Genomic DNA, 15,626 nt, shown 5'->3' with positions numbered 1-15,626 from the left:
AAATCGCTCTATTCCGGCTGAAACGTCGATATATGCAATAAAAACAGAACTTCTTCCTCTTTTCAATATCTTACGCAGTATTTTAACGAGAAACAAATAGTTGATTGAAAATGAAGTATTTAAGGTTATTATCTAATCAATTATGTGTTTGCATCATTTTTATCGTATATATATGAATTAATACCCATAGACTGAAAATTCACAAAAACGTGGAAAACGGCAAAATATTGCCTAATTCGATGATATTTTGTTTAAGTCACATAAAGGAAAAGGGGATGATAAACGTCAAAATATTGCTAAATTCGATGATTTTTCGTACGAAACAAAAGGCAAGAAAACTTGCTTAAAATGCAATATTATGCGAAATTCTGAGATTTGAAGGCCAAATCACATATCGTGATACTACATGAAATAGTATCGAAATATTGGTAAAAATGAATATATTTACGTTATATCAAACTACATGAAAAACGTGAAAAAAGTCAATATTTAACCATATATGAGGATTTAAACTTCAAATCATAGAGCGAGGTTTCGTATTATTTAGATCCAAGAAAAGACATGACAGTGTTGTTACGAATACAAATGATAAAAATCAATGTTTTTTCATTAGTATTAACTAAAATGTTCCTGATTTTCCGTTTATATTACCGATGGAAGATGTACACGAAAATCGCTCTATTCCGGCTGAAACGTCGATATATGCAATAAAAACAGAACTTCTCCCCTTTTCAATATCTTACTCAGTATTTTAACGAGAAACAAATAGTTGATTGAAAATGAAGTATTTAAGGTTATTATCTAATCAATTATGTGTTTGCATAATTTTTATCGTATATATATGAATTAATACCCATAGACTGAAAATTCACAAAAACGTGGAAAACGGCAAAATATTGCCTAATTCGATGATATTTTGTTTAAGTCACATAAAGGAAAAGGGGATGATAAACGTCAAAATATTGCTAAATTCGATGATTTTTCGTACGAAACAAAAGGCAAGAAAACTTGCTTAAAATGCAATATTATGCGAAATTCTGAGATTTGAAGGCCAAATCACATATCGTGATACTACATGAAATAGTATCGAAACATAGGTAAAAATGAATATATTTACGTAGTATCAAAGTACATGAAAAACGTGAAAAAAGTCACTATTTAACAATATTTGAGGATTTTAACTTCAAATCATAGAGCGAGGTTTCGTATTATTTAGATCCAAGAAAAGACATAAGTCAATGTTGTTTCCAATACAAATGATAAAAATCAATGTATTTTCATTAGTATTAACTAAAATGTTCCTGATTTTCCGTTTATATTACCGAGGGAACATGTACACGTAAAACCGCTCTAATCCGGCTGAAACGTCGATATATGCAATAAAAACCGAACTTCTCCCCTTTTCATTATCTTACTCAGTATTTTAACGAGAAACAAATAGATGATTGAAAATGAAGTATTTAAGGTTATTATCTAATCAATTATGTGTTTGCATCATTTTTATCGTATATATATGAATTAATACCCATAGACTGAAAATTCACAAAAACGTGGAAAACGGCAAAATATTGCCTAATTCGATGATATTTTATTTAAGTCACATAAAGGAAAAGGGGATGATAAACGTCAAAATATTGCTATATTCGATGATTTTTCGTACGAAACAAAAGGCAAGAAAACTTGTTTAAAATGCAATATTATGCAAAATTCTGAGATTTGAAAGCCAAATCACATATCGTGATACTACATGGAATAGTATCGAAATATTGGTAAAACTCAATATATTTACGTCGTATCAAACTACATGAAAAACGTGAAAAAAGTCACTATTTAACCATATTTGAGGATTTTAACTTCAAATCATAGAGAGAGGTTTCGTATTATTTAGATCCAAGAAAAGACATATGACAATGTTGTTTCCAATACAAATGATAAAAATGAATGTGTTTTCATTAGAATTAACTAAAATGTTCCTGATTTTCCGTTTATATTACCGAGGGAAGATGTACACGTAAAACCTCTCTAATCCGGCTGAAACGTCGATATATGCAATAAAAACCAAACTTCTCCCCTTTTCAATATCTTACTCAGTATTTTACGAGAAACAAATAGATGATTGAAAATGAAGTATTTAAGGTTATTATCTAATCAATTATGTGTTTGCATAATTTTTATCGTATATATATGAAATAATACCCATAGAGTGAAAATTCACAAAAACGTGGAAAAACCGCAAAATATTGCCTAATTCGATGATATTTTGTTTAAATCAAATAAAGGAAAAGGGGATGATAAACGTCAAAATATTGCTAAATTCGATGATTTTTTGTACGAAACAAAATGCAAGAAAACTTGCTTAAAATGCAATATTATGCGAAATTCTGAGATTTGAAGGCCAAATCACATATCGTGATACTACATGAAATAGAATCGAAATATTGGTAAAAATGAATATATTTACGTAGTATTAAACGACATGAAAAACGTGAAAAAAGTCACTATTTAACCATATTTGAGGATTTTAACTTCAAATCATAGAGCGAGGTTTCGTATTATTTAGATCCAAGAAAAGACATATGACAGTGTTGTTACCAATACAAATGAAACAAATACATGTGTTTTCAGTAGTATTAACTAAAATGTTCCTGATTTTCCGTTTATATTACCGATGGATGATGTACACGAAAATCGCTCTATTCCGGCTGAAACGTCGATATATGCAATAAAAACCGAACTTCTCCCTCTTTTCAATATCTTACTCAGTATTTTAACGAGAAACAAATAGTTGATTGAAAATGAAGTATTTAAGGTTATTATCTAATCAATTATGTGTTTGCATCACTTTTATCGTATATATATGAATTTATACCCATAGACTGTATATTCACAAAAACGTAGAAAACGGCAAAATATTGCCTAATTCGATGATATTTTGTTTAAGTCACATAAAGGAAAAGGGGATGATAAACGTCAAAATATTGCTAAATTCGATGATTTTTCGTACGAAACAAAATGCAAGTAAACTTGTTGAAAATGCAATATTATGCGAAATTCTGAGATTTAAAGGCCAAATCACATATCGTGATACTACATGAAATAGAATCGAAATATTGGTAAAAATGAATATATTTACGTAGTAACAAACTACATGAAAAACGTGAAAAAAGTCACTATATAACCATATTTGAGGATTTTAACTTCAAATCATAGAGCGAGGTTTCGTATTATTTAGATCCAAGAAAAGATATATGACAATGTTGTTTCCAATACAAATTACAAAAATCAATGTGTTTTTATTAGAATTAACTAAAATGTTCCTGATTTTCCGCTTATATTACCGAGGGAAGATGTACACGTAAAACCGCTCTAATCCGGCTGAAACGTCGATATATTCAATAAAAATCGAACTTCTCCCCTTTTCAATATCTTACTCAGTATTTTAACGAGAAACAAATAGATGATTGAAATGAAGTATTTAAGGTTATTATCTAATCATTTATGGGTTTGCAACATTTTTATCGTATATATATGAATTAATACCCATAGACTGAAAATTCACAAAAACGTGGAAAACGGCAAAATATTGCCTAATTCGATGATATTTTGTTTAAGTCACATAAAGGAAAAGGGAATGATAAACGTCAAAATATTGCTAAATTCGATGATTTTTCGTACGAAACAAAAGGCAAGAAAACTTGCTTAAAATGCAATATTATGCGAAATTCTGAGATTTGAAGGCCAAATCACATATCGTGATACTACATGAAATAGTATCGAAATATTGGTAAAAATGAATATATTTACGTTATATCAAACTACATGAAAAAAGTGAAAAAAGTCAATATTTAACCATATATGAGGATTTTAACTTCAAATCATAGAGCGAGGTTTCGTATTATTTAGATCCAAGAAAAGACATATGACAGTGTTGTTACCAATACAAATGATAAAAATACATGTGTTTTCAGTAGTATTAACTAAAATGTTCCTGATTTTCCGTTTATATTACCGATGGAAGATGTACACGAAAATCGCTCTATTCCGGCTGAAACGTCGATATATGCAATAAAAACAGAACTTCTCCCTCTTTTCAATATCTTACTCAGTATTTTAACGAGAAACAAATAGTTGATTGAAAATGAAGTATTTAAGGTTATTATCTAATCAATTATGTGTTTGCATCATTTTTATCGTATATATATGAATTAATACCCATAGACTGTATATTCACAAAAACGTAGAAAACGGCAAAATATTGCCTAATTCGATGATATTTTGTTTAAGTCACATAAAGGAAAAGGGGATGATAAACGTCAAAATATTGCTAAATTCGATGATTTTTCGTACGAAACAAAATGCAAGTAAACTTTCTGAAAATGCAATATTATGCGAAATTCTGAGATTTGAAGGCCAAATCACATATCGTGTTACTATATGAAATAGTATCGAAATATTGGTAAAAATGAATATATTTACGTTATATCAAACTACATGAAAAACGTGAAAAAAGTCAATATTTAACCATATATGAGGATTTAAACTTCAAATCATAGAGCGAGGTTTCGTATTATTTAGATCCAAGAAAAGACATGACAGTGTTGTTACGAATACAAATGATAAAAATCAATGTTTTTTCATTAGTATTAACTAAAATGTTCCTGATTTTCCGTTTATATTACCGATGGAAGATGTACACGAAAATCGCTCTATTCCGGCTGAAACGTCGATATATGCAATAAAAACAGAACTTCTCCCCTTTTCAATATCTTACTCAGTATTTTAACGAGAAACAAATAGTTGATTGAAAATGAAGTATTTAAGGTTATTATCTAATCAATTATGTGTTTGCATAATTTTTATCGTATATATATGAATTAATACCCATAGACTGAAAATTCACAAAAACGTGGAAAACGGCAAAATATTGCCTAATTCGATGATATTTTGTTTAAGTCACATAAAGGAAAAGGGGATGATAAACGTCAAAATATTGCTAAATTCGATGATTTTTCGTACGAAACAAAAGGCAAGAAAACTTGCTTAAAATGCAATATTATGCGAAATTCTGAGATTTGAAGGCCAAATCACATATCGTGATACTACATGAAATAGTATCGAAACATAGGTAAAAATGAATATATTTACGTAGTATCAAAGTACATGAAAAACGTGAAAAAAGTCACTATTTAACAATATTTGAGGATTTTAACTTCAAATCATAGAGCGAGGTTTCGTATTATTTAGATCCAAGAAAAGACATAAGTCAATGTTGTTTCCAATACAAATGATAAAAATCAATGTATTTTCATTAGTATTAACTAAAATGTTCCTGATTTTCCGTTTATATTACCGAGGGAACATGTACACGTAAAACCGCTCTAATCCGGCTGAAACGTCGATATATGCAATAAAAACCGAACTTCTCCCCTTTTCATTATCTTACTCAGTATTTTAACGAGAAACAAATAGATGATTGAAAATGAAGTATTTAAGGTTATTATCTAATCAATTATGTGTTTGCATCATTTTTATCGTATATATATGAATTAATACCCATAGACTGAAAATTCACAAAAACGTGGAAAACGGCAAAATATTGCCTAATTCGATGATATTTTATTTAAGTCACATAAAGGAACAGGGGATGATAAACGTCAAAATATTGCTATATTCGATGATTTTTCGTACGAAACAAAAGGCAAGAAAACTTGTTTAAAATGCAATATTATGCAAAATTCTGAGATTTGAAAGCCAAATCACATATCGTGATACTACATGGAATAGTATCGAAATATTGGTAAAACTCAATATATTTACGTCGTATCAAACTACATGAAAAACGTGAAAAAAGTCACTATTTAACCATATTTGAGGATTTTAACTTCAAATCATAGAGAGAGGTTTCGTATTATTTAGATCCAAGAAAAGACATATGACAATGTTGTTTCCAATACAAATGATAAAAATGAATGTGTTTTCATTAGAATTAACTAAAATGTTCCTGATTTTCCGTTTATATTACCGAGGGAAGATGTACACGTAAAACCTCTCTAATCCGGCTGAAACGTCGATATATGCAATAAAAACCAAACTTCTCCCCTTTTCAATATCTTACTCAGTATTTTACGAGAAACAAATAGATGATTGAAAATGAAGTATTTAAGGTTATTATCTAATCAATTATGTGTTTGCATAATTTTTATCGTATATATATGAAATAATACCCATAGAGTGAAAATTCACAAAAACGTGGAAAAACCGCAAAATATTGCCTAATTCGATGATATTTTGTTTAAATCAAATAAAGGAAAAGGGGATGATAAACGTCAAAATATTGCTAAATTCGATGATTTTTTGTACGAAACAAAATGCAAGAAAACTTGCTTAAAATGCAATATTATGCGAAATTCTGAGATTTGAAGGCCAAATCACATATCGTGATACTACATGAAATAGAATCGAAATATTGGTAAAAATGAATATATTTACGTAGTATTAAACGACATGAAAAACGTGAAAAAAGTCACTATTTAACCATATTTGAGGATTTTAACTTCAAATCATAGAGCGAGGTTTCGTATTATTTAGATCCAAGAAAAGACATATGACAGTGTTGTTACCAATACAAATGAAACAAATACATGTGTTTTCAGTAGTATTAACTAAAATGTTCCTGATTTTCCGTTTATATTACCGATGGATGATGTACACGAAAATCGCTCTATTCCGGCTGAAACGTCGATATATGCAATAAAAACCGAACTTCTCCCTCTTTTCAATATCTTACTCAGTATTTTAACGAGAAACAAATAGTTGATTGAAAATGAAGTATTTAAGGTTATTATCTAATCAATTATGTGTTTGCATCACTTTTATCGTATATATATGAATTTATACCCATAGACTGTATATTCACAAAAACGTAGAAAACGGCAAAATATTGCCTAATTCGATGATATTTTGTTTAAGTCACATAAAGGAAAAGGGGATGATAAACGTCAAAATATTGCTAAATTCGATGATTTTTCGTACGAAACAAAATGCAAGTAAACTTGTTGAAAATGCAATATTATGCGAAATTCTGAGATTTAAAGGCCAAATCACATATCGTGATACTACATGAAATAGAATCGAAATATTGGTAAAAATGAATATATTTACGTAGTAACAAACTACATGAAAAACGTGAAAAAAGTCACTATATAACCATATTTGAGGATTTTAACTTCAAATCATAGAGCGAGGTTTCGTATTATTTAGATCCAAGAAAAGATATATGACAATGTTGTTTCCAATACAAATTACAAAAATCAATGTGTTTTTATTAGAATTAACTAAAATGTTCCTGATTTTCCGCTTATATTACCGAGGGAAGATGTACACGTAAAACCGCTCTAATCCGGCTGAAACGTCGATATATTCAATAAAAATCGAACTTCTCCCCTTTTCAATATCTTACTCAGTATTTTAACGAGAAACAAATAGATGATTGAAATGAAGTATTTAAGGTTATTATCTAATCATTTATGGGTTTGCAACATTTTTATCGTATATATATGAATTAATACCCATAGACTGAAAATTCACAAAAACGTGGAAAACGGCAAAATATTGCCTAATTCGATGATATTTTGTTTAAGTCACATAAAGGAAAAGGGGATGATAAACGTCAAAATATTGCTAAATTCGATGATTTTTCGTACGAAACAAAAGGCAAGAAAACTTGCTTAAAATGCAATATTATGCGAAATTCTGAGATTTGAAGGCCAAATCACATATCGTGATACTACATGAAATAGTATCGAAATATTGGTAAAAATGAATATATTTACGTTATATCAAACTACATGAAAAAAGTGAAAAAAGTCAATATTTAACCATATATGAGGATTTTAACTTCAAATCATAGAGCGAGGTTTCGTATTATTTAGATCCAAGAAAAGACATATGACAGTGTTGTTACCAATACAAATGATAAAAATACATGTGTTTTCAGTAGTATTAACTAAAATGTTCCTGATTTTCCGTTTATATTACCGATGGAAGATGTACACGAAAATCGCTCTATTCCGGCTGAAACGTCGATATATGCAATAAAAACAGAACTTCTCCCTCTTTTCAATATCTTACTCAGTATTTTAACGAGAAACAAATAGTTGATTGAAAATGAAGTATTTAAGGTTATTATCTAATCAATTATGTGTTTGCATCATTTTTATCGTATATATATGAATTAATACCCATAGACTGTATATTCACAAAAACGTAGAAAACGGCAAAATATTGCCTAATTCGATGATATTTTGTTTAAGTCACATAAAGGAAAAGGGGATGATAAACGTCAAAATATTGCTAAATTCGATGATTTTTCGTACGAAACAAAATGCAAGTGAACTTTCTGAAAATGCAATATTATGCGAAATTCTGAGATTTGAAGGCCAAATCACATATCGTGTTACTATATGAAATAGAATCGAAATATTGGTAAAAATGAATATATTTACGTAGTAACAAACTACATAAAAAACGTGAAAAAAAGTCACTATTTAACCATATTTGAGGATTTTAACTTCAAATCATAGAGCGAGGTTTCGTATTATTTAGATCCAAGAAAAGATATATGACAATGTTGTTTCCAATACAAATTATAGAAATCAATGTGTTTTTATTAGAATTAACTAAAATGTTCCTGATTTTCCGTTTATATTACCGATGGAAGATGTACACGTAAAACCGCTCTAATCCGGCTGAAACGTCGATATATGCAATAAAAACCGAACTTTCCCCTTTTCAATATCTTACTCAGTATTTTACGAGAAACAAATAGATGATTGAAAATGAAGTATTTAAGGTTATTATCTAATCAATTATGTGTTTGCATAATTTTTATTGTATATATATGAATTAATACCATGCTCTGAAAATTCACAAAAACGTGGAAAAACGGCAAAATATTGCCTAATTCGATGTTATTTTGTTTAAATCAAATAAAGGAAAAGGGGATGATAAACGTCAAAATATTGCTAAATTCGATGATTTTTCGTACGAAACAAAAGGCAAGAAAACTTGCTTAAAATGCAATATTATGCGAAATTCTGAGATTTGAAGGCCAAATCACATATCGTGATACTACATGAAATAGAATCGAAATATTGGTAAAAATGAATATATTTACGTAGTATCAAACTACACGAAAAACGTGAAAAAAGTCACTATTTAACCATATTTGAGGATTTTAACTTCAAATCATAGAGCGAAGTTTCGTATTATTTAGATCCAAGAAAAGACATATGACAATGTTGTTTCCAATACAAATTATAAAAATCAATGTGTTTTTATTAGAATTAACTAAAATGTTCCTGATTTTCCGTTTATATTACCGAGGGAAGATTTACACGTAAAACCGCTCTAATCCGGCTGAAACGTCGATATATGCAATAAAAATCGAACTTCTCCCCTTTTCAATATCTTACTCAGTATTTTAACGAGAAACAAATAGATGATTGAAATGAAGTATTTAAGGTTATTATCTAATCATTTATTGGTTTGCAACATTTTTATCGTATATATATGAATTAATACCCATAGACTGAAAATTCACAAAAACGTGGAAAACGGCAAAATATTGCCTAATTCGATGATATTTTGTTTAAGTCACATAAAGGAAAAGGGGATGATAAACGTCAAAATATTGCTAAATTCGATGATTTTTCGTACGAAACAAAAGGCAAGAAAACTTGCTTAAAATGCAATATTATGCGAAATTCTGAGATTTGAAGGCCAAATCACATATCGTGATACTACATGAAATAGTATCGAAATATTGGTAAAAATGAATATATTTACGTTATATCAAACTACATGAAAAACGTGAAAAAAGTTAATATTTAACCATATATGAGGATTTTAACTTCAAATCATAGAGCGAGGTTTCTTATTATTTAGATCCAAGAAAAGACATGACAGTGTTGTTACCAATACAAATGATAAAAATCAATGTTTTTTCATTAGTATTAACTAAAATGTTCCTGATTTTCCGTTTATATTACCGATGGAAGATGTACACGAAAATCGCTTTATTCCGGCTGAAACGTCGATATATGCAATAAAAACAGAACTTCTCCCCCTTTTCAATATCTTACTCAGTATTTTAACGAGAAACAAATAGTTGATTGAAAATGAAGTATTTAATGTTATTATCTAATCAATTATGTGTTTGCATAATTTTTATCGTATATATATGAATTAATACCCATAGACTGAAAATTCACAAAAACGTGGAAAACGGCAAAATATTGCCTAATTCGATGATATTTTGTTTAAGTTTAAAGGAAAAGGGGATGATAAGCGTCAAAATATTGCTAAATTCGATGATTTTTCGTACGAAACAAAAGGCAAGAAAACTTGCTTAAAATGCAATATTATGCGAAATTCTGAGATTTGAAGGCCAAATCACATATCGTGATACTACATGAAATAGAATCGAAATATTGGTAAAAATGAATATATTTACGTAGTATCAAACTACATGAAAAACGTGAAAATTCACTATTTAACCATATTTGAGGATTTTAACTTCAAATCATAGAGCGAGGTTTCGTATTATTTAGATCCAAGAAAAGACATATGACAATGTTGTTTCCAATACAAATGATAAAAATCAATGTTTTTTCATGAGTATTAACTAAAATGTTCCTGATTTTCCGTTTATATTACCGATGGAAGATGTACACGAAAATCGCTCTATTCCGGCTGAAATGTCGTTATATGCAATAAAAACAGAACTTCTCCCCTTTTCAATATCTTACTCAGTATTTTAACGAGAAACAAATAGATGATTGAAAATGAAGTATTTAAGGTTATTTTCTAATCAATTATGTGTTTTCGTCATTTTTATCGTATATATAATGAATTATTACCCATAGACTGAAAATTCACAAAAACGTGGAAAAACGGCAAAATATTGCGTAATTCGATGATATTTTGTTTAAATCAAATAAAGGAAAAGGGGATGATAAACGTCAAAATATTGCTAAATACGATGATTTTTCGTACGAAACAAAATGCAAGAAAACTTGCTTAAAATGCAATATTATGCGAAATTCTGAGATTTGAAGGCCAAATCACATATCGTGATACTACATGAAATAGAATCGAAATATTGGTAAAAATGAATATATTTACGTAGTATTAAACTACATGAAAAACGTGAAAAAAGTCACTATTTAACAATATTTGAGGATTTTAACTTCAAATCATAGAGCGAGGTTTCGTATTATTTAGATCCAAGAAAAGACATATGACAATGTTGTTTCCAATACAAATTATAAAAATCAATGTGTTTTCATTAGAATTAACTAAAATGTTCCTGATTTTCCGTTTATATTACCGAGGGAAGATGTACACGTAAAACCGCTCTAATTCGGGTCAAACGTCGATATATGCAATAAAAACCGAACTTCTCCCCTTTTCATTATCTTACTCAGTATTTTAACGAGAAACAAATAGATGATTGAAAATGAAGTATTTAAGGTTATTATCTAATCAATTATGTGTTTGCATCATTTTTATCGTATATATATGAATTAATACCCATAGACTGAAAATTGACAAAAACGTGGAAAAACCGCAAAATATTGCCTAATTCGATGATATTTTGTTTAAATCAAATAAAGGAAAAGGGGATGGTAAACGTCAAAATATTGCTAAATTCGATGATTTTTCGGACGAAACAAAAGGCAAGAAAACTTGCTTAAAATGCAATATTATGCGAAATTCTGAGATTTGAAGGCCAAATCACATATCGTGATACTACATGAAATAGAATCGAAATATTGGTAAAAATGAATATATTTACGTAGTATCAAACTACATGAAAAACGTGAAAAAAGTCACTATTTAACCATATTTGAGGATTTTAACTTCAAATCATAGAGCGAGGTTTCGTATTATTTAGATCCAAGAAAAGACATATGACAATGTTGTTTCCAATACAAATGATAAAAATCAATGTTTTTTCATGAGTATTAACTAAAATGTTCCTGATTTTCCGGTTATAATACCGATGGAAGATGTACACGAAAATCGCTCTATTCCGGCTGAAATGTCGATATATCCAATAAAAACCGAACTTCTCCCCTTTTCAATATCTTACTCAGTATTTTAACGAGAAACAAATAGATTGTTGAAAATGAAGTATTTAAGGTTATTTTCTAATCAATTATGTGTTTTCGTCATTTTAATCGTATATATATGAATTAATACCCATAAACTGAAAATTCACAAAAACGTGGAAAACGGCAAAATATTGCTTAATTCGATGATATTTTGTTTAAATTACATAAAGGAAAAGGGGATTATAAACGTCAAAATATTGCTAAATTCGATGATTTTTCGTACGAAACAAAAGGCAAGAAAACTTGCTTAAAATGCAATATTATGCGAAATTCTGAGATTTGAAGGCCAAATCACATATCGTGATACTACATGAAATAGTATCGAAATATTGGTAAAAATAAATATATTTACGTTATATCAAACTACATGAAAAACGTGAAAAAAGTCATTATTTAACCATATATGAGGATTTTAACTTCAAATCATAGAGCGAGGTTTCGTATTATTTAGATCCAAGAAAAGACATATGACAGTGTTGTTACCAATACAAATGATAAAAATACATGTGTTTTCATTAGTATTAACTAAAATGTTCCTGATTTTCCGTTTATATTACCGATGGAAGATGTACACGAAAATCGCTCTATTCCGGCTGAAACGTCGATATATGCAATAAAAACAGAACTTCTCCCTCTTTTCAATATCTTACTCAGTATTTTAACGAGAAACAAATAGTTGATTGAAAATGAAGTATTTAAGGTTATTATCTAATCAATTATGTATTGCATCATTTTTATCGTATATATATGAATTAATACCCATAGACTGAAAATTCACAAAAACGTGGAAAACGGCAAAATATTGCCTAATTCGATGATATTTTGTTTAAGTCACATAAAGGAAAAGGGGATGATAAACGTCAAAATATTGCTAAATTCGATGATTTTTCGTACGAAACAAAAGGCAAGAAAACTTGCTTAAAATGCAATATTATGCGAAATTCTGAGATTTGAAGGCCAAATCACATATCGTGATACTACATGAAATAGTATCGAAATATTGGTAAAAATGAAAATATTTACGTTATATCAAACTACATGAAAAACGTGAAAAAAGTCAATATTTAACCATATATGAGGATTTTAACTTCAAATCATAGAGCGAGGTTTCGTATTATTTAGATCCAAGAAAAGACATGACAGTGTTGTTACGAATACAAATGATAAAAATCAATGTTTTTTCATTAGTATTAACTAAAATGTTCCTGATTTTCCGTTTATATTACCGATGGAAGATGTACACGAAAATCGCTCTATTCCGGCTGAAACGTCGATATATGCAATAAAAACAGAACTTCTCCCCTTTTCAATATCTTACTCAGTATTTTAACGAGAAACAAATAGTTGATTGAAAATGAAGTATTTAAGGTTATTATCTAATCAATTATGTGTTTGCATAATTTTTATCGTATATATATGAATTAATACCCATAGACTGAAAATTCACAAAAACGTGGAAAACGGCAAAATATTGCCTAATTCGATGATATTTTGTTTAAGTCACATAAAGGAAAAGGGGATGATAAACGTCAAAATATTGCTAAATTCGATGATTTTTCGTACGAAACAAAAGGCAAGAATACTTGCTTAAAATGCAATATTATGCGAAATTCTGAGATTTGAAGGCCAAATCACATATCGTGATACTACATGAAATAGTATCGAAATATTGGTAAAAATGAATATATTTACGTAGTATCAAAGTACATGAAAAACGTGAAAAAAGTCACTATTTAACAATATTTGAGGATTTTAACTTCAAATCATAGAGCGAGGTTTCGTATTATTTAGATCCAAGAAAAGACATAAGTCAATGTTGTTTCCAATACAAATGATAAAAATCAATGTTTTTTCATTAGTATTAACTAAAATGTTCCTGATTTTCCGTTTATATTACCGAGGGAACATGTACACGTAAAACCGCTCTAATCCGGCTGAAACGTCGATATATGCAATAAAAACCGAACTTCTCCCCTTTTCATTATCTTACTCAGTATTTTAACGAAAAACAAATAGATGATTGAAAATGAAGTATTTAAGGTTATTATCTAATCAATTATGTGTTTGCATCATTTTTATCGTATATATATGAATTAATACCTATAGACTGAAAATTCACAAAAACGTGGAAAACGGCAAAATATTGCCTAATTCGATGATATTTTATTTAAGTCACATAAAGGAAAAGGGGATGATAAACGTCAAAATATTGCTATATTCGATGATTTTTCGTACGAAACAAAAGGCAAGAAAACTTGTTTAAAATGCAATATTATGCAAAATTCTGAGATTTGAAAGCCAAATCACATATCGTGATACTACATGGAATAGTATCGAAATATTGGTAAAACTCAATATATTTACGTAGTATCAAACTACATGAAAAACGTGAAAAAAGTCACTATTTAACCATATTTGAGGATTTTAACTTCAAATCATAGAGAGAGGTTTCGTATTATTTAGATCCAAGAAAAGACATATGACAATGTTGTTTCCAATACAAATGATAAAAATGAATGTGTTTTCATTAGAATTAACTAAAATGTTCCTGATTTTCCGTTTATATTACCGAGGGAAGATGTACACGTAAAACCTCTCTAATCCGGCTGAAACGTCGATATATGCAATAAAAACCAAACTTCTCCCCTTTTCAATATCTTACTCAGTATTTTACGAGAAACAAATAGATGATTGAAAATGAAGTATTTAAGGTTATTATCTAATCAATTATGTGTTTGCATAATTTTTATCGTATATATATGAAATAATACCCATAGAGTGAAAATTCACAAAAACGTGGAAAAACCGCAAAATATTGCCTAATTCGATGATATTTTGTTTAAATCAAATAAAGGAAAAGGGGATGATAAACGTCAAAATATTGCTAAATTCGATGATTTTTTGTACGAAACAAAATGCAAGAAAACTTGCTTAAAATGCAATATTATGCGAAATTCTGAGATTTGAAGGCCAAATCACATATCGTGATACTACATGAAATAGAATCGAAATATTGGTAAAAATGAATATATTTACGTAGTATTAAACGACATGAAAAACGTGAAAAAGTCACTATTTAACCATATTTGAGGATTTTAACTTCAAATCATAGAGCGAGGTTTCGTATTATTTAGATCCAAGAAAAGACATATGACAGTGTTGTTACCAATACAAATGATACAAATACATGTGTTTTCAGTAGTATTAACTAAAATATTCCTGATTTTCCGTTTATATTACCGATGGATGATGTACACGAAAATCGCTCTATTCCGGCTGAAACGTCGATATATGCAATAAAAACCGAACTTCTCCCTCTTTTCAATATCTTACTCAGTATTTTAACGAGAAACAAATAGTTGATTGAAAATGAAGTATTTAAGGTTATTATCTAATCAATTATGTGTTTGCATCACTTTTCCCGTATATATATGAATTAATACCCATAGA

This window comes from Procambarus clarkii, chromosome 73 (genome assembly GCF_040958095.1).
Source record: "Procambarus clarkii isolate CNS0578487 chromosome 73, FALCON_Pclarkii_2.0, whole genome shotgun sequence".
In the NCBI taxonomy this organism is placed as follows: domain Eukaryota; kingdom Metazoa; phylum Arthropoda; class Malacostraca; order Decapoda; family Cambaridae; genus Procambarus; species Procambarus clarkii.
This window is presented reverse-complemented; position numbering follows the sequence as displayed.